General features: G+C 38.2%; 1 non-coding gene across 1 annotated transcript; it reads left to right on the forward strand.

Annotated features, from left to right (window-relative positions):
* Positions 1–19466: 19466 nt before the first annotated feature.
* LOC123942817 lies at positions 19467–19605 on the forward strand. Its single transcript, XR_006818475.1, has one exon. It is a non-coding gene; the product is annotated as a U4 spliceosomal RNA (small nuclear RNA).
* The last annotated feature ends 856 nt before the right edge of the window (positions 19606–20461 follow it).

Consider the following 20461-nt stretch of genomic DNA (forward strand, 5'->3'; position numbering starts at 1 on the left):
CAAGTATGAGTTATCCTAGGTATGCAAGGCTGGCTCAACAGTCTAAAAAAGAAAAATCATGTGGTTATATCAATAGGTACAGAAAAAGCATTTGCAATAAAGTAAGCTAATGCAATAGTACAAGGAAAATAAATAAAATATATACAGATTAGGAAAGAAGACATAAAACTGTCCTCATTCACAGATGACATGATTATTTATGTTGAAAATCCAAAAAAAAAGACAAAAAGCAAAAAAACAAAAAACAAAAAAATCCAAGCACTAATACCAATTATAACAAGACTACAGAATGCAAAACTAATATGCAAAACAGTAGGAAACAGAAATATGCTTTCCTATACATCATCAATGAACAAGTGGAATTTGAAGTTAAAACACGATACCATTTACATTAGCACCCCCAAAAGAAAATAGTTAGGTATTAATCTATCCAAATATACATAAAAACTATAGAACAATGTAAGGAAAACTATATAACCCTGATGAAGGAAGTCAAAGAAAAACTAAATAAATGAGATGTATTTCATAATCATGGATTGGAAGGCTTAATATTGTAAAGATGTCTGTTTTCCCTAACTTGGTCCGTAGATTCAATGCAATCCCAACCAAAATCCCAGCAAGTTATTTTGTTGATATTAACAAATCAATTCTAAAGTGTATATGGAGAAGTAAAATACCTCAAATTGCCAACACAATATTTAAGAAGAAAAACAAAGTTGGAAGACTAACACTACCTAACTTCAAGACATACTATAAAGCTACAGTATTCAAGAGAGTGTGGTATTGGCAAAAGAAGAAACAGATAGATCAGTGGAACAGAATACAAAGCCCAGAAATCAACTGCATTAATAGAGTCAACTCATCTTTCACAAAGGAGCAAAGACAAGACAAGTCAATGAAGCAATGACTATTTGTCTTTTCAACAAATAGCGCTGGAACAGTCATATGCAAAAAACACAGTCTAAATATAACACAGTTTTTATACCCTTCCCCCAAGTTAACTCAAAATGGAACATAGACCCCTAAATCTAAAATACAAAACTATAAAACTCCTAGATGATAATGTAGGAGAAAACCTAGATAACCTTGGTCATGGTGGTGACTTTTTACATACAATATTAAAGACACAATCCATGAGAGAAATAATTGATAAACTAGACTTCATTAATATTAAAAAGACTTCTGCTCTGTGAAAGATAATGTCAAGAGAATGAAAAGACAAGCCACAGAGTGGAAGAAAATACAAAAAACGTGTCTGATTGAGGACTGTTTTCCAAAATATACAAGGAATGCTTTAGACCTCAGCAATAAGTAAACAAACAACCCACTTAAAGAATAAGCCAAAAATCTTGAAAGACAGGTCACCAAAAAGGATATACAAGTAACTAATAAACATATGAAAATATGCTCCACATCATAGGTCATTAGGGAAATGCAAATTAAAACAACAGTGAGATAGCACTACACATCTGCTAGAATAGCCCAAATTCAGAACACTGACAACACCAAATGCTGATGAGGATGTGGAGCAACAGGAACTCTCATTCATTTATGATGGGAATGCAACATAGTACAACCACTTTGGAAGACTGTTTGGCAGTTTTTAATAAAACTATATGTACTTCTACCATATAATCCAGGATTCACACTCCTTGCTTATTTACCCAAATGAGTTGAAAACTTATGTCCACACAAAAACTGTATATGGATGTTAACAACAACTTTTTTCACAATTGCCAAAGCTTGGAAGCAACCAAGATATCCTGTGGTACTGTAATGGTGGATATATGTCATTATACATTTGTTTAACCTTATAGAATATACAACAAGAGTGAACCCTAATGTAAATTATGGACTTGGGGTGATAATGATATATTAATGTACATTCTCATTGATTATAACAACTATACCACTCTGGTGGGGGATATTGGTAATGTGGTAAGCTATACATGTGAGGGCAGGAAGTATATGGGAAATCTCTATACCTTCCTCTCAATTTCACTGTGAACCTAAAAAACTACCTTTAACGAAAAGCCTGTACTGATACCAATAGCAGAAGAGATGGTAACTGTCCCTCAAGGTCTCTAAGTGTCAGAAGAACATCTCTGACCATGGTAAAAAAAAACATAGAGAATGCCAAAAACAATGCATGAATCACCCAGAACCCTCTCAGAGAAAGAAGAGTGACAAGGAAAGCTTGGGATCCCTTTGTTGCTATTGGATGGAAGCCAAGAGGAACAAGTCACACTGATATTATTATTGTCTTGTTGTTATTGTTAATCCCAAGTGTTAACTACTATCCATCCCTGGCTGTGTGGGCTAAGAAAGTAAAAGCTATATGCAGGGAATTCTTGTTATTTAGGAAAAAAAGACTTCAATGGATTAACAGATGTAGAAGTTATTGATCATGAATACATAGTTGTTGGGGTTTGTGAATGAGTACATGGGAATTATTAAAACTATTCTGTCTGGGGGCACCTGGGTGGCTCAGTGGGTTAAAGCCTCTGCCTTCGGCTCAGGTCATGATCTCAGGGTCCTGGGATCGAGTTCCACATCGGGCTCTCTGCTCAGCGGAGAGCCTGCTTCCCCCTCTCTCTCTGCCTGCCTCTCTGCCTACTTGTAATCTCTCTCTCTGTCAAATAAATAAATAAAAATGTTAAAAAAATAACTATTCTGTCTGCTTTTGTAGATGGTGAAATTCTCCATACTACATAGTTAGAAACAACAACAATAAACAACTATACTGCTAACTGTTATGTTGAAGTGGCCAGTCTTTGCCCTCTGAACTTCCAGCATTTGCTACTGACAGAGAACTCAAATAAGGATAACAAGTGACTGAAAGTCCAATACAGAGTATCACATCTGTATTGGTACACAACATAACTCCCTTTTAGGTAACTCTTAGAGTACTTGTCTCAGTTCTGAAACCTAGTGGTTTCCTACTATCTTCCTCCTTATTTGGAGACACCTGACCTAAAATGAAGACCTGTCTGACTTATGCACTCGGGGACTGCTGGCCAAGCTGGAACCGAGAAATGATGGTGGATCCCTCTGCTGCCCTGAAAAGTTGTGTTTATTATCTTCTCTGCTTGGTGAGTTTATCATATGGGAGCTGGACAAGCAAGACCCTGAAGAGCCCAGGCATGGAGTAAAAGAAGTAAGAAAGCTCATTCCTGCTTTTCAGCACAATAACCCAGCAACTCATCACCAATCATGACCAGACTCATCACACTTCCTCCTTTGGTATAGACTGAAGAAAAAGGTAGAGGTACAAGTCAAAAATTTCCCTTAAATCTTTCCCCAGGGAAGAAGAAGGAAGAAGACAAGGCTTGGACTAAATCTCTCTCCACCCCTCTGGCAGAGGCAGAAACATGGGACAATTAGTTTGTCTAAAAAAGAAATACTATCAGAAAAACACATGGTCCTAGTAGTAAGAGGCTTAACAGTAAAATGCATTCTACGAGGATACAGAAAATCTGAAATTGCAGCCCTGCCTGGTTATATAATCTGAGGAAAGTTCTTGCTCCACAATTGCTTTACAATTATATTAATAGAGAGTTCCCTTCCCCCTCTACTCCTCCCTCTTCATTTTGCAAGCACACAGAGACTAAGACACAGGCCTTCCCCTCAGGGAGCTAAAGTCATAGGGGCTTGGGGAAAATCACTGGTTTTGGTCTATTCTAAAATCTGAAATTTGTGATTAAGATACCTGATACCTCCTGATAAAGCCAGCTTTCCCTTTCAGTTAATAATTAGTGTTGGGGAGGAAGAATTTCCTGTTCCCTTCAAGGTTCTTTTAGTCTGACTAAGAACCAAATTCACATGAGACAGATGAATCAGAGAAAATCAAATGTAATTTCATAATAGAGGGAACCCACACTTGGAAATTCCAAAGACAGTCTGGTAAAGGAGGTTTATACGTCATCCTGAACTAAGGAGAAGGGGGTGGGGGTCTGGGGCTTCCAAGGCAAGAAATGCAAATCACAGGGAAATGTAATAGAGTAAATGTTTGGTAAACAAATATTTGCTGGGCCACTCAGAAACAATAGGATGTAGAAAACTTGGTTCAAACAGGCATGCTATTTTCCTCCCTGTCTACCATATGTAATGCATAGTATAATGTAGTTATCTATGGTGATAGCTCTCTTCCTGGAGCTGGTTCTCTATCTAAATTCTTTTTAGGCTGTTGTGGAGGACATAAAGAGCTTTTCCTGGGTCTGCTGTGTTTGGTTGCTTTTTAATTCAAAATAACCTTTATGTCAAAGTGGTCCCTACATTAGCATGAATTTAAGTCAACCAAGGCATAAATTAGACCAAACATTACTATTGTTTGTTGATATCCTAAAATAAGAATGTTACTGGAACTTTCCCTTAATGCTTATTATATATCTTCCAAGTCAGTCCTCAATCCTGTATTTAACCAAAAGGATTTCAAATAATATTATTGAGTGAATACAGTAGCTAGTAATAAATCTGATCTAAAATATGAAAAATGGATACTTTAATAATATCTTTATTTTATGTTTCCAGTTGAATGTGTCAATTTTGTGATTAATAATAAATACATATTTAGTTATTGACCAAAATATATTTCTCACGTGTATTTGGTCTTGGTTTCATGGTTCCTGGCACAAAACTCCTGAAACCACTGGAATTTCTTGAGCAATAAGAGCAATGGGAGTACCTATTTTCATCATATTTAGTCTTTTGTCCTCAGTTCTTGAAATCTACTTCGGAGCCATAAAAGTGAAATGGGTGTCTTGTTATTCACAACCACAACAGGGCTTATGTTAATGAGGTGACTTTGGAAATCATCTAAGCATGAGGGCTGGTTGCCAACAGAACCAACCTGAATAGAGCTTGGAACTTTCAGTCCCACCCTAGATTTCCAGGGAGAGGAGCAGGGCTGGAGATTGAATCAGTCACCAATGGCAAATCAGTTGTGCCTGTGTAATGAAGCCTCCATAAAAACCCAAAAGGACGAGCTTGGAGAGCTTCCAGGTTGGTGAATACGTGGAAATTCAGGGAGAGTGATGCATTTGGCAGAGAGCATGAAAGGTTCCCATACCTTGCCCTATGCATCTCTTCCATCAGGCTGTTCCTGAGTTATGGCATTTTATAACAAATCAGTAATCTATAAATAAAATGTTTTCCTGAGTACTGTGAGCTGCTTTAGTAAATTGATCAAACCCAAGGTGGGGATCGCAGGAACCCTCAGTCTAAAGCAGATTAGTCAAAAGCACAGGTGACAACTTGGACTGGTCACTGGTATCTGAAGTCTTTAGAGAGTATCCCCAAGTTGCTTGGTGGTGTGGGAAAAACCCTCCACTTCCAAACTTTGGAAGCAGTGACCAGAACCTTTAGTTGGTGTCAGAGAAACGGGATTTGCCAGAACAGCCCTGGTTCACAGAAATATGTGGTTTGTTGAGAGAAAAGGTAAAATGTGGTGGGATGAGGAACTTTTGTTCCCTGGATGGCTACTCATGGTATGAACACTGATGGTATAAAAACTGCTGCTACGCTATTGTTTACTAATCCAGTGAGTAAAAAGGTTTCCTGAGTTCTGTGAGTCACTCAAGCAAACTAATCAAATCCAAGGAAGGGATCATGGTAACCTCCAATCTGTAGCCAGTCAATCAGAAGCAGGGCTTACCTTTGATATCTGAAGTGGAGGACAGTCTTGCAGGATTGAGACCTTACCTGAGGAATCTGATGTTATCTCTGGGTTATCAGTGTCAGAATTGAGTTGAATTGTAGGACCATCAGTTGCTGTCAAAGAGTTGCCCCATAATGGTGTGGGAAACCCTGAACACCCCCACGCCCACCACACACACATTGAAACAGGGTCCAGACCTTTTAATGTATCATCTAAAAATGGTTATTGCAACTTGTAGAAAGCTGCTGCCTGTCTTTTTAAAAAAACCCTGCAAAAAAAAAAAAAAAAAACTCACATAAAGGGCTAATTCATGGGTGTAAAGGGTAATGAGAATAAGTAAAAGGAAATAGTTATAAAACTCTTACTCTCACTAGCATACATTCCACTCTTACACTGGGAATTCCTTGTATGCAAAGTTCATACGAACTTTGGAATCCAGCATAAACCTTTGATAGTGCTTAGAAAAAAAGAGGGGAAAACACATGAAATAGCCAAATGGAAGGAATCAAAGTGAATGGAAATCCTTGGTCAGTTAAAAAATTTCACACCTCCTGTCTTTTTCTGCCTCTTGATTCAAAGCTCTAAGCCATGTAAACACTAGAAATTAGTGTTTCCTACAAAAGCCTTCTTGGATTATACTATATCAAAACAGAGTTCTTAATGAATTAAGAAACTGTTGAGAAAGTAGAGCACCTCTGAAGTTAACAGCTCTTCAAAAGCAGGACTGTACATTTTAGGTTTTTGAACACACCTAAAACACACTGAAAGGATATTCGATAAATGCTTACTGAATTGGATCTTGATGAGAAATGGACAATGCTAAGGGGCAGCTTAAAAATTAATACATTCAGATTATGACATTCCAGGTCAAGAATGTTCTCCTTCCTTCTTTCTCACTCTATTTGTAGAAGCCTTTTCAGTTTACTGTATTTAGTCAGTATTCCACTGTGTACAAAATACAGACTAGCAACCAGACTATAATAAAAAATTAAAAGTAAAAATAAGGGCTTTCCTATTAAAAGTTTTTAAAAGTCCTCTTGTCAAGAGAAAAGACTTTGTAAGTGTTCTCTTCAAGTCTAATAAATGGCTTTGAGAAAAATGTTGAGCCGTTTTCTTTTTGCTGAAATCGAAGACCTAAATTTAAACTTTGATTAAACATCTTATTTAGTCAATATTCACTCAGAAAATATTTATAAGTACCTGCTGCATAACTAGTTGTTAATCCTGGCTTAGCTGCTGGAGTGAGCTACTAAAGGATGTAACATAATATGAATCATTGCAGATCTTTGATGAGAAGTGAGACACTCTCTACCCTGGAATATTAACAGGAAAACAGGAAATGGAGCTAGGTAAAACTCAAGGTGTCCTCATCTCTCTCTCTCTCTCTTTTCTGAGGTGGGGGAAGGGCAGAGGGAGAGAGAGAATTTTAAGCAGGCTCCAAGTCTAGTGCAGATCCCCACCTGGGGCCTGATCTCAGGACCCTGAGATCATCACCTGAGCCGAAATCAAGACTCAAATGCTTAATGAACTGAGCTACCCAGGTTCCCTGGGTCTGATTTATAAGCCACTGAAAGATCATAAAATTTTATAGGACCAGATAAAGCTATGGGCACCATTTTGTTACCTAACCTTCCAATAATGTAATTAAGTGAAATAAAACCAAGCATTTAGTGAAGAATAACATAATTCAGTTTAGTGAATCAGCAATTAGATGTGATTTCCCAATCATAACGAACTTAATGGTGAAACTTTTCTGCCACTTAAAAACCTGTGATGTTGATTAAGTGCAATCCATTGTAGGAGCAACTATGACAGTCTGATTGAGAGAACTTGCTAGACCTGGTGGTTTCTTTAAGGATCTCAAGAGGTTTAGATTCTTTCAGAGACCCCATGTAGATCACCAGAGTGGGCAACCATTCTCAGGAATGGATCTAGGAATTATACTAAGTGGGTATAAATATTCTTTATCCTTTCTGCCATTCTGAACTGGAATAACAAAATTAAGAGCTAAAAATGAACAAAAATGACATCCAAAGGTAAAACAAGGGGTTAAACCTAATAAGACAAGTTGGGAATAAGAGTGAAGAGAAAATTTGAAAAAGGAGAGTGATATGTCTTATTTCCCATAATAAGGAGCCAGACTGTGTTATTGACATTTTGGGAGGGACAATTCATCATTGCATTGTACTGCCTATGCCTTGTAAGACATGAAGCATAGCTGACTTCCCGATCACTGGTTTTTGTGACACCAATACCCTGTTTGGGTTAGGATTCTTTTGTAAGCAGATATTGAGGCAGGATTTGAATGTAAGTATTGTTTGGGAGGTGCAGGAAATACTAGTAGGGGGATGAGAAAATGATATATACAATGGAGGACAACCAGAAAGGGTGTGTCATTAAGCTAGCTGCTGCTGTGGATGACTGAGCATAATCATGTACGATAACTTGGAAATAGTATAGAATACGTCTTATAGTTATCTCACCAGGGCAAGGGAGCAGAAGTATTTATACTCTGAGTTCTGTCAGTCTTGTTTGAAGTCTACTGGTATATTTGGTGTATATAGAATATTTTTTGCAAAAATAGATAGACTTGAAAGGGATGGGGCATACTGAAGTGTTAAGTCCCAAAGGATATATAAGTGGAGAACCAACATTATCTGCTACATAACCTATTTGGTTCTAAATGTCTTTCTGGAGGTCAGTACCAAACCTATCCTGTCTCAACAGGATAACTACTTTGTGCTATCAAGAGCCACTGAAGAATTTTAGACTATGAGCCAATAATTATCAGATTTGCCTTTTTACTGGCATACTCATTTGATTATAGAAGAAATTCATGATTAAAGCCAAAATATAAGTTAAGAACACACAAAACAGATAATCATATCAAAAAATGGGCAGAAGATATGAACAGACACTTCTCCAACGAAGACATACAAATGGCTATCAGACACATGAAAAAAATGTTCATCATCACTAGCCATCAGGGAGATTCAAATTAAAACCACATTGAGATACCACCTGACACCAGTTAGAATGGCCAAAATTAGCAAGACAGGAAACAACGTGTGTTGGAGAGGATGTGGAGAAAGGGGAACCCTCTTACACTGTTGGTGGGAATGCAAGTTAGTGCAGCCACTTTGGAGAACAGTGTGGAGATCCCTGAAGAAATTAAGAATAGAGCTTCCCTATGACCCTGCAATTGCACTGCTGGGTATTTACCCCAAAGATACAGATGTAGTGAAAAGAAGGGCCATATGTACCCCAATGCTTATTGCAGCAATGGCTACGGTCGCCAAACTGGAAAGAACCAAGATGCCCTTCAACAGATGAATGGATAAGGAAGATGTGGTACATATACACAATGGAGTATTATGCCTCCATCAGAAAGGATGAATACCCAATTTTTGTAGCAACGTGGACAGGACTGGAAGAGATTATGCTGAGTGAAATAAGTCAAGCAGAGAGAGTCAAATATCATATGGTCTCACTTATTTGTGGAGCATAACAAAGAACATGGAGGACATGGGGAGATGGAGAGGAGAGGGAGTTGAGGGAAACTGGAAGGGGAGATGAACCATGAGAGACTATGGACTCTGAAAAACAACCAGAGGGTTTTGAAGGGGCGGGCAGGAGGGTGGGAGGTTGAGGAACCAGGTGGTGGGTAATAGGGAGGGCACATACTGCATGGAGCACTGGGTGTGATGCCAAAACAATGAACACTGTTATGCTGTAAATAAAAAAATTAAAAAAATTAAATTAAAAAAAATATATATCGGTTAAGAAAATGTTGCTGTGGTGAGAGGAGTTAGAACACAAAAGTAAATACATAAAACTTGTTAGGCAACAATAAGAAAAATAGAAAAATAGATCAGAGAGAGGGATCAAGGGCTGTGATTCTAAATTGTGTGGTTAGGGAAGATCTCACTGTGAAGGTGACATTTCAACAGAAATCTTAAGGAAGTGAGGGAGTAAATCATGAGTATATCTGGAGGAGAAGTGCTCAAGGCAGAGGGAAAGCAAAGGCAAAATCTCTGAGCTGAACACATGCATGGATTCCTAGAGAACAGAAAAGAAGCCAGAGAGACAAGAACACTGTGAGCTGGTGAGGGAAAGGGGAGCATGAATATCACTGTAGTGGGCAGTCTTCAAGGTGGCCTCAAAGATCCCCAACTCCTGGGGTTCCCCTTTTGTGTGATTGCTCCCTTTGAGTGTGGCTACCATTATTAACTTTCTTCTACCAAATAGAAAATGGTATAAGGGATGGGATGTGACTTCTGAGATTATACCTTCCATCTTATATGTTCTCTCTGTGTGTGTGTGTGTGTGTATGTGTGTATCTTGAATCATTTGTACTCTAGGAAACCAGTTTCCATTCTGGGAGCAGTCCTTAGGGAGAAGACCACATGGCATCATTGGGAGCTGAGGCCCTTAGGCCAGCATGTTGTAAGGAACTGCAACCTGTCAATAATCAATGAATGGCTTTGGAAGTAAATCCTCCATCCCTAGTAGAGGTTTGAGATAATGTTAAGTCACCAAGACATGTTGGAATGATAGACATGAATGAGGATGAGTGACCTGGGGGGTTAGTTGATGACAGCAACAATGAGAGCAAGTGCATGGTAGAATCTGCTGACATGAGATCCAAAGCTTTGAGAGCTTAGTGAGATGGAAAGAAGAATGGCCCAAGGATCAAAGAAGAAGAGAGAGGACATCCACCCTACTCAAAGACTTATGGTACAAGGTTGTGGCAGAGGAAACAGGCACCACCCATGAGAGCCACAGGGGAAGCTGTGCCTACAGGTCAAGGCTAACTCTCAGGAAGGCCAGGTAGATGGAAGATATGGGGGATTTTACTGAGAACTTACTGTGTCTTCAAAGCAGAGTTTCTCAAACTTTCATGTGCAACTATATCATCTGGGGTCTTTTAAAACACAGATTTCAATTCAGTAAGCCATGAGCAGGCTCAGAGATTCTGTATATCTAGCAAATTCTCAGGTAACACTGCCACTGCTGGTCTGTGAATGATACTTTGAGTGCAGAAGTTCTGGGACTAATCTGTTCTGTCCAATAGAGTAGTCACTAGCCATATATGGCTATTGAGCACTAGAAATGTGCTGTAAGAGTAAAATACACATTAAATTTTGAATACTTAGTATTAAAAAATGAATATAAAACATCTCAAGAATTTCTATGTTGGTTACATATTAAAATGATGAGATTGTGGATATATGAAATTAAAATATATTAAAAGTAAATTCACCTGTTTCTTTTTACTTTTTTAATGTGGAGACTGGAAAATTTGAAGTTACATATATGACTCCAGTATCTTTCTCTTCACAGTGCTGCTCTAGAAAGAACATTGGAGAAGTTGGAGGAGCTGGAAAGAATGAGAATTGCAGTCAGCTGAAAAGATGTGTATGAAAGGATGGAGATCAGATTCCAAGGGATTTCTGGACCTGGTGACATTAGACTTGATGAGGTCAAGGCTTATGGTGGTGCCAAGGTTGTAAAACTGGGGGCCGGGGCACAAGGCGATGCCTAGTAACATGTACACATTTTAATATCAAAATAACTAGAAATAGTTACACATTTCAACACTGAATACTTAGATATTTCAATACCAAGATACTAGAATTTGAGAATGGCCACCATTTGCATAATTTGCTTGTAGCTTACCATGTACCTTAGGTCCCATGGAGAGAATCCTTTGTCAATTAAAAGTAATATGATTGACTGAGAAGGTCAGCTGAAAGAGTCAAATCTCTCAAAAGTGTTGACCACAAAATGTGACTTTGAGGAAGAGTGCAAGCAACTTTTGTGAAAAAATAATTAATAATAATAATACTAAATAAAATTCTTCACAGAAATATCATTGGCCAGTAGTATTAAAGATGGTTACAACTAAGAAACTAACCAAAATGTGTGAAAATATACAAGATACATACCAAAATATTTTGCTTATTTTATACACATAGATAATTCACACAAATGAAAATATATTCTTTTTCTTCCTCCTCTTCCTCTTCCTCTTTCTCCTCCTCCTTCTTCTTCCTCTTAATTTATAACCTCTTTGTTGCAAATTCTCTGGTTTGGTTCATGTGTCAACTTCAGGGTCTCCTAAACCTGGGCACAAAGGGACTAAGGGTCAAGACTGAAAGAGAATTTGAGGTATTTTGAGAGAGAATTGCTAGTATTTTGAAGTCTCATTCTCTCCGAGTGGAAATCTCATTCCCAGGGTGGTGAGATTGTCTAAATTCTCCTGAGGCCCAGAAAGGGTTTCACTGGGACAAGAGATGTTTGGGAGACACAGAGAACTGGTTTCTGCCTCTTGCCGGACAATATGAGAGATGGGTGCCAAGCTGGTAAGTTGCTCCTTAGAGAAAGGCAGCCCCCCCCCCAAAAAAAAGATTTCTACTGCAATGGGATGGGTCTGCACTCCCAGATTTGGTCAGGGCAAAGCATACATGTATGGTCTCTACTGACCAGGTGTGGGTCGTGTGGAAGAGTAACCAGAGAACCTGAAGTAATACCCAAAGATTGCCAGAGCAACAAAAGGAACTTGTGAAAAGGAGCCTGGAAGTGAACCACCACAGGCTGAGGTCCTGAGGTAATATCCTAATTTTTTACCACCACGGAAAGGGAGCCATAGTTGAGAAAATCTCAGCTTTAAATATCTGCCAGATCTAGAGAGTAATGCAACTTGGACAGTGCAATGCAAGGTATAATTTTTGTATCTCTACTTTTCTTTCTTCTACCTTCATTTCAGAGAGGACTCAGAAACCAGAGTTGGCAAGATGGAGGAGGAATAGAAGACAAATTGCAAAAGAATAGAAGAAACCAACTGCCTCTTGCCTTTCCCAATGATAGACTTCCCACCTGAAACTGGCCTTACCTGTCACAAGGAAGAAAAGTAGCAGAAGCATCACCTTTCAAATGCAAAAGAACTTTAAAGTTGTGGCTTATAATTTGCTTGTAGCTTACCATGTACCTTAGGTCCCATGGAGAGAATCCTTTGTCAATTAAAAGTAATATGATTGACTGAGAAGGTCAGCTGAAGGAGTCAAATCTCTCAAAAGTGTTGACCACAACACTTTTTTTATTGGGACATAAAAAGTCATAAAGGCTGTATGAAAATATATATTACCATATACTGATAAAATTTAAGGAAACAAAGCGAATTTCAACCTTCAAAAAATGAGGCAAAAATGAAGTCCACTGATAATTAATGATGTTATAATTTCAATCCTTCAACAAAATTATTGAAAGTAATACAGTGACAAATATAATAGAGTATGCTTCAGGAAAAATCATTATTACTTTGTAAAACATGATATAAAAAGATTTAAGTAGAATGGAAATCCACTACATTATGATATAACATTTGAATTTCTAATAATGGATTCAAACTTGAAAGAAGAGAAGTTAGACTGAAGGAGTATAATTTAAAGGGACTGAATTACCTGAATTCTAGGTGATGCCAGAAAAGGGAGTTCCCTCAATTACAGATACTCTTCCATGGTGACAGGGTGTTGAAAACAACCCATATATCCATCCTTGAGAGAGTGGGTGAGTGAAAGGTGTATATGCACTCCATGAAGCATGGCACAGCAATGAGAAGTGATGGGTTAAAAATATACAGAACAATATGGATAGGGCTTAGAAAAGAGTTTTTACTGAAAATAAAGGAAATAAAATTTTATATATAACATAATGCTATTTATATATGACATAATGCCATTTAAAAGTACATCATACAAAGCAACAAAGCACTTTTTATAAGAGCACACACAAAAATATCCATCAGAAAGAATAAAGTTACTGAAGGTAGGGGAGGAGCGGGGCAGAGTGTATGAGAGTGGCATAAGGGAAAAACAAGCTTTGCTGCTGGGACCAATCACATAACTGAAGGGTATAGAAAACCCACTGGGGTTTGAAATAAAAATAAACTATGATGAAGAAACAAGTTCAGTCACATTGATTGATTTGTGAATGTCGAACCACCCTTGCATCCCATGGATAAATCCCAGCTGGGCATGGTGTATAATCAATCAATGTGGTAGAACAAATCAATAAGAGAAGAGAAAAGAACCACATGGTCCTCTCAATTGATGCAGAAAAAGCATTCCACAAGATACAGCATCGGTTCCTGATTAAAATGATTCAAAGTATAGGGATAGAGGGAATATTCCTCAACTTCAAAAAATCTATCTATGAAAAACCCACAGCAAATATCTTCCTCAATGGGGAAAAGCTGACATCCTTCCCTTTGAGATCAGGAACATGACAAGGGTGCCCACTCTTGCCACTCTTGTTCAACATAGTACTAGAAGTCCTGGCAACAGCAACCAGACAACAAAAAGAACTAAAAAGTATTCAAATTGGCAATGAAGAAGTCAAACTCCCTCTCTTCTCAGATGACATGATACTTTATATGGAAAACCCAAAAGACTCAACCCCCCAAACTACTAGAACTCATATAGCATTTTAGTAATGTGGCAGGATACAAAATCAGTGTACAGAAATCAGTTGCTTTCTTATACATTAACAATGAAAATACAGAAAGGGAAATTAGAGAATTGATTCCATTTGCCATAGCACCAAGAACCATAAGATACCTTACCTCTTTCCAAAGAGGTAAAGGATCTGTACTCGAGGAACTATAGAATGTTCATGAAAGAAATTGAAGAAGACACCCAAAAAAATGGAAGACTGTTTCATGTTCATGGATCGGGAGAATAAACATTGTTAAAATGCCTATACTGCCTAGAACCATCTATACTTTCAATGCCATCCCAATAAAAATTCCACGAGCATTTCTCAAAGAGCTGGAACAAACAATCCTAAAATGTGTATGCAACCAGCAGAGACCCCGAATTGCTAAGGAAATGTTGAAAAGAAAAACAAAACTGGGGGTATCAGATTGCCTGATTTCAAGCTTTACTACAAAGCTGTGATCACCAAGACAGCATGGTACTGGCATAAAAACAGACACATAGACCAGCAGAACAGAGTAGAGTGCCCAGATATGGACCCTCTACTCTATGGTCAAATAATCTTTGACAAAGCAGGAAAAAATATACAGTGGAAAAAAGACAAGTCTCTTCAATAAATGGTGCTGGGAAAATTGGATAGGTATGTGTAATAGAATGAAACTCGACCATTCTCTTATACCATACACAAAGATAAACTCAAAATGGATAAAAGACCCCAATGTGGGGTAGGAATCTATCAAAATCCTAGAGGCAAACATAGGCAGTAACCTCTTCGACATTGGCTACAGCAATTTCTTTCAAGATATGTCTCCAAAGGCAAAGGAAACAAAAGCGAAAATGAACTTTTGGGACTTCATCAAGATCAAAATCTTCTGCACAGCAAAGGAAATAGTCAACAAAGCAAAGAGACAACCCACGGAATGGGAGAAGATATTCACAAATGACAGTACAGACAAAAGGCTGATATCCAAGATCCATAAGGAACTCCTCAAACTCAACACACATGAAACAGATAATTACGTCAAAAAATGGGCAGAAGACATGAACAGACATGTCTCCAAAGAAGACATACAAATGGCTATCAGACACATGAAAAAATGTTCATTATCATTAGCCATCAGGGAGATTCAAATCAAAACCACAGTGAGATACCACCTGACACCAGTTAGAATGGCCAAAATTAACAAGACAGTAAACAACATGTGTTGGAGAGGATGTGGAAAAAGGGGAACCCTCTTTCACTGTTGGTGGGAATGCAAATTTGGAAAACTGTGTGGAGATTCCTTAAGAAATTAAAAATAGAAATACACTATGACCCTGCAATTGCACTACTGGGTATTTACGCCAAAGATACAGATGTAGTGAAAAGAAGGGCCATATGTGCCTTAATGTTCCTAGCAGCAATGGCCACAATTGCCAAACTGTGGAAAGAGCCAAGATGCCCTTCAACAGATGAATGGTTAAAGAAGATATGGTCCATATATATCAGAAAGGAGGAATACCCAACTTTTGTATCAACAAGGATGGGACTGGGGGAGATTATGCTGAGTGAAATAGGTCAGGCAGAGAGAGCCAATTATCATTATGGTTTCACTTACTTGTGGAGCATAAGGAATAAAACGGAGGATATTGGGAATGGAGAGAAGTGAGTTGGAGGAAATTGGATGGGGAGACAAACCATGAGAGACTGTGGACTCTGAGAAACAAACTGAGGGCTTTGAAGGGAAGGAGGGTGGGGGTTTGGGTGAGCCTGATGGTGGGTATTTTGGAGGGCACGTATTGCATTGAACACTGGGTGTGGTGCATAAACAAAGAATGCTGGAACACTGAAAAGAAATAAAATAAAATAAAATGGAAAAAAGGAAATAAGTTCAATTCTCTCATGAAAATTTTAATGAGAGTTGTATTTGAAAATTTTAAATAAATTGAATATTTTATATTTTCTTGCATTCTTAGTATTTTATTTTTCTTTGAGTCATATGATACAAAGAAAATGTAACAATTTTTTCATTTGGTCCAACACAAATGTCTTCTCATCCAAATCATCCAGTTTACCCAATGTGTGGATAATTTTACTACTTTCCATTAGTGCCACGAAGTGAAAGGGTTGAGGAGCACTGATAACCTATGCTTGTTAGAAAGAAACTTCACTTGCACATTCTGCTCCCAACACTTCCAACAGGCAGGCCCCAACTCTAAATTGGAAATACAAGATATGGAGGTCTTCTGATTACATATTTTTAAAGGTATAATGGTTATTTTTGCCTGTAAGCAAAACACAGTCCCTGCCCTTCTGGTTATTTCTCATATGTTTGAGCTCATGACCTCTCCCTGGGGACTACCTGAAGCAATTGGACTTGCATGAATATTACTACTGATGTGATTCCTGTCTGGCAGCTGATGATCTATTCTTCTGATTCTAAGAGCAAGGACCTGGCTTTCTGAAAACCTGTAGTTCTTGGAAAAACCCCTGACCTCCTTCATGGTGCACACATTCCCTGCTCTACCAGGAGTGGTGAAAAACTAACAACCTTAATTCTCCTCTTTGCCTAGGAATTTCCTCTTTCCTTTCCTGCTGAGTCTCTGGAGGGAGAGGAGGAGGCAGTAAATTTGCTTTTGTATTTATCATTGGCTGTGAGGCTGAGTCTCTGTGTAAAGACCATTCATCTGGCAATGATGACTACACATTAAAATCATCTGGGGAACTTTAAAAATATGCCAATGCCTGGGCTGAACCTCAGACAAGTGGAATTAGAATCTTTGAGGGAGGATCCTGGGCATCAGGACATTTTAAAAGCTCTCTTGATACTGACAATATGCAGCCAAGATTGAGATCCATGGTTCTAAGCTCTACCTTTAAAATTGGAAAATTAGTCTTTAGTTGACAATGTGGGATCTAACTTAGAAAAATCAAAATTTCCATCTCCACACCAGTGGCATGAGGTTATACTCTAGAATCCTAATAAAAAGATTTCAAAGGATCCCTCTTCTTGCCCACTGAATATTTCTCTTTTCCTCATCTCTAACTCTTGCAGGTTTCCTTGGAGGCTTTTTTGCATGACTCCCTTACTACATTTTTACAAGATATACATAGTAAATATAACTAATCTAAATTGATACCAGGGTAGTGTCAGAAAGTTAAAGACATTTCCTTTTCCAATTTCATTCATTCCCTTTTTCAAATTTGTCATCAGTTCATCCCATGAATATGTACTGATTGCTGATTATGGTGCAAGAAAATATTCTCACATATTGTGTGATTAAAAAAAAATAATTGGTACATTGCTGTCATCTTCAAGGTGCTTTTGGTCTGGCTTTCCACAACTAACTAAACCTAAGGCAGTGTATAATGCCTTGAGAGAGTTTCAAAAATTTATACATCAGGAATGGTGGAGAAGAAACTGAAAATAAGTTGGGGCCATACTGGGGAAGTTGTTATATTGGCAGCTTGCACGTCACAGACAATGGGGAATTTATGAAATGACAGGGTGCTGCGGTGGCATGACGAAGTGTGTGTCAGGAGACTCTTTTAGCTTCTGGATAGGTCATGAATTATGGTAGGTAAAGAATGATTATAGTTGAGGCAAGGTATGAATTAGAAGACTATTTAATAGTCTAAGTTGGTGTGAGTTAATAAGGGCCTGACAAAACTTATTTATGGTTCAAAAAAATCAAAACAGTGGTTGCTTTGGGGAGGAAAAATGGTGAAAGATTAGGAAGGGGCATGAGGAAAATCTTCAGTGTGATAGTAGTATTCTATGTTTTGATAGAGATTTGGGTTAAAAGGTATATTCATTTGTAAAAATCAGTGAATGTACACATAATATTTGTGCATTATATCATATATAAGTTTTATTGCAGAAGAAAAACTGTCAATAAATATAGAGCTCTGGTTAATGACATGCATACCAGAAATACTTAGAGGGAAGTGTACTGATATCTGTTATTTACTTTGACATGTATCAAAAATTAATATAAATTGATAGATGGAAATATATGAAATAAAGCAAGTGTAATAACATGTCCACAGTAGAAGCTAGATGGTAGATGTTATAAAATTCTTTCAACTTGCTATGTTTAAAATTTTTCATAATAAAATGTGGGAGAAAAAAGGATCTAAAGCAGAGAATGAGGCCAGATATTTTAGAATTTGTATGATAGAACTTAGTATAATTGAATGTAGGGAATGAGTATGCAGAGAAGCAGGAGTTACCATGAACTTAAATGATCAGGATACCAGGAGAATAAATGTACCACTTTTATAAAGAAGAATGATTTATTAAACCCTAACTGTGTGCCAGCAATGGTGGTGTTTCACATAGTTTGTTTCTTGCCCTCACAACTCTGTATGGAAAATATTATATTCATTTTGTGATGACAAAACAGAGGCTCAGTCTGGGTAAGTACAAGAAATAAGAAAGTCAGGAAAAATGCAAGGAGGAAGATGATGAATTTGAGATGAACGGATGTGAAAGTGGTAATTACTAGTAGAAAGTTACAAATATGTGGCTTTTGTGCAAAGTATAAGGTTAGAGATAGACACTAGAGATTTCCTAGGCTCAGAGATTCTTAGAAGCCAGCAGAGATATCTGCAGAGAGATCACTGAAAGCAGATAGGCAAATGAAACTGCGAAGAAAGGGATAAAAATAGAGAACTTGGGAGAACTTGGGAGAACTTTTGAATTCCTAAGTTCTCTACGAGAACTTGGGAATTTAAAAAAAATCCCCAGATCTGGAATAGAAGAAAAAAGGGGAACTAGAGAAGTTTACATGGTGCCAAAGTCTTTCCTAGTACCCATTCTGGTATGGGAATAAAAAATTGGGTAGCACTAGGAGTTCCAGTTGACAATTTTGTGCATTGCCACTATGAGATTGAGCAGTTCCTCCTACTCTTTCCAGACACATGCCCAATCATTATGATCAGTGTACAGTTCAGATATGTTACCAAACTACCTTTTAGCTTATAACCTAAGGCAGCTTCCCCTCATTCTTTTAGTTTTTTTTTTTTTTTTCCCTTTCTTAGCCCCATTTCTTGATAACTTGGGTTCCACCTCTTCTTACTCCAAAACAGACACCAGGGATTTTTGCTCAGTAACTTAAGGTATTCTTATCCTCAGCCCTTATTCATGCCTGTGCACAACAGGAAGGGAAGAACTGCCTGTGACCACAACTATGCTAGCTGCAAACCTTTGTGTTTAGGCTATGATGCAATCCCCATTGCTATCTCTTGGTCAAAATTGTAGTGGCATTGCTCATCATTCAGCAGGTCACAGTCAGTCATAGTTTGACCACTTACCCTTTGAAATCTCTTTCATAGCTTTGCGCAGTGGCAGTATCGTAGCCAATGAGGTTTATCCGAGGTGCAATTATTGCTAATTGAAATCTCTTTCATTCCCACAAAATTTAATATAAAGGAAGTGAAAGTAAAAAAGTGTCAGAATGGTGTATTGTCACTAGTTGAGGGAAGAGATTTAAAGAATATGAAGATCAGCAGTCAGAGCTCAGACAAAGGAGCCATAGAGGGATGGTACTTTAGTAAGACCTTTCAGGGTGGCCTTTATTTGTTGTCTGACTTACTAAGTGTAAGACCTTCTGATATAAACATCCACAAAAACTCTGAGAAACAAACTGAGCGTTTTGGCGGGGAAGGGGTGGAGAGTTAGGTGAGCCTGGTGGTGGGTATTAAGGAGGGCGCGTATTGCATGGACCACTGGGTGTGGTGCATAAACAATGAGTCTTGGAACACTGGAAAAATAAAATTCAATAGATGTCCATCAACAGATGAATGGATAAAGAAGATGTGGTATATATACACAATGGAATACTATGCAGCCATCAAAAGAAATGAAATCTTGCCATTTGCGACGACGTGGATGGAACTAGAGCGTATCATGCTTAGTGAAATAAGTCAATCGGAGAAAGACAACTATCATATGATCTCCCTGATATGAGGACATGGAGAAGCAACATGGGGGGGTAGGGGGATAGGAGAAGAATAAATGAAACAAGATGGGATTGGGAGGGAGACAAACCATAAATGACTCTTAATCTCACAAAACAAACTGGGGGTTGCTGGGGGGAGGTGGGATTGGGGGAGGGGGAGCGGGCTATGGACATTGGGGAGGGGAGGCGAACCATAAGAGACTATGGACTCTGAAAAACAACCTGAGGGTTTTGAAGGGTCAGGGGTGGGAGGTTGGGGGAACAGGTGGTGGGTGATGGGGAGGGCACGTTTTGCATGGAGCACTGGGTGTTGTGCAAAAAGAATGAATACTGTTACGCTGAAAAAATAAATAAAAAGGGGAAAAAA

Source organism: Meles meles, chromosome 5, assembly GCF_922984935.1.
Source record: "Meles meles chromosome 5, mMelMel3.1 paternal haplotype, whole genome shotgun sequence".
In the NCBI taxonomy this organism is placed as follows: domain Eukaryota; kingdom Metazoa; phylum Chordata; class Mammalia; order Carnivora; family Mustelidae; genus Meles; species Meles meles.